Here is a 1,368-nt window from a genome sequence, read left to right on the forward strand (position 1 = left end):
TTATGCAGTAATAAATTATCAGTATTCCCTTACTCAAAGTAGTATATTCTGCTCATTGAAGAGTAAAAATGATTTAATACTAATGAGTGAAAATATGGAGATGAGATCAGGCATTAATGTTATTAATGTGATGTATAAAAGCAACTAATGGTCTGTTAGAATAATGTTAGAAAATGATTGATTTGTCGTATTAAGTGATCATCTTCTTTGCACTGAGCTCAGAGGTGCCTCAGGCCTGCTTGACATATTACTAAGTAGGTGGAGCTCTCTACCTCTTGAATCCACTCAAACCAAAGCAATTCCATTTCATGTCTTTTTTATTTATTTTATTAAAATTTTGTTGCTAGAAATGGTTTCAAGATCAAAAACATTTGAAAACATTCTACAATATAGACTATTAAAGAGTATTTTCCTTCTCCTAAAGTGTTTAATGGGAAGATATGTATTGCACATGATTATTGAATATGAATACTTCCTAAATAATCTCTTACTTTTAGATCTAAAGATTAAGAAGATGATATGCAACATTAAGGCATTTGTTACATGCATTTACCATGTGTTATGATGACATATTTCACACTTAAAAGTAACATATTGTCACTGAAAACGATTTTATCAAAATAAGAGACACAATTTTGTCAAAACAAAAGAGTGTCAAATGAGCCCCCTTAACAATTTCAAATTTCAATTGTTTCTGTACTATAAACAATGCCTTTCTATTTGTATCAGAGCTTTAAAATTACAGATTTAAACCAATTAATCTAAAAGTAAATAGGGCTCTTTGAAAAAGAATAATGCTGGGAAAATAAAAGACAACAGCAAAAGAGGGAGATAAAATATGAAATGGATTGTCTGTATAAAAGAAGCCATAGGCATAAGTCTGCCAGAGCTGAGCAGAGCTGTTGAGGGCAGGACATTGTAGACATCACTCATTTATTTATACGGTTGTTAGGAGTCAGAGCCAGCTCAAAGGCATGAAACACATATGCCAAATGACTCATCTATAGCGCACATTAAATCTATGCTGTTTATTATTATTAAGCTTGACCTTGAATAGAATTTTCATATTAAAGACAGTGATGGAGGGAAGATGCAATAGTAGAGATGGTAAAATAACCCCAGATCACAACAAAAAAACTCAAGGAAACAAATGAAGCTTGAAAATGCAAGGTATGTCTAGAAAATACCTTAGTGGTATATAAAATACCCTTATGTCTATATTGATATATCATCTATTCAGTGAGGATACATTGTTATCTATTTAAAATGTAATTTATTTTACATTATTTAAAATGTAACTGCATTACTTAGACACACTTGATACAAAGTCAAGTCATATCTCCTGCTCTAATGGAATTTGTAGTCTAG

The sequence above is a fragment of the Hipposideros armiger genome, unplaced genomic scaffold (assembly GCF_001890085.2).
Source record: "Hipposideros armiger isolate ML-2016 unplaced genomic scaffold, ASM189008v1 scaffold_30, whole genome shotgun sequence".
NCBI classification, from domain to species: Eukaryota; Metazoa; Chordata; class Mammalia; order Chiroptera; family Hipposideridae; genus Hipposideros; species Hipposideros armiger.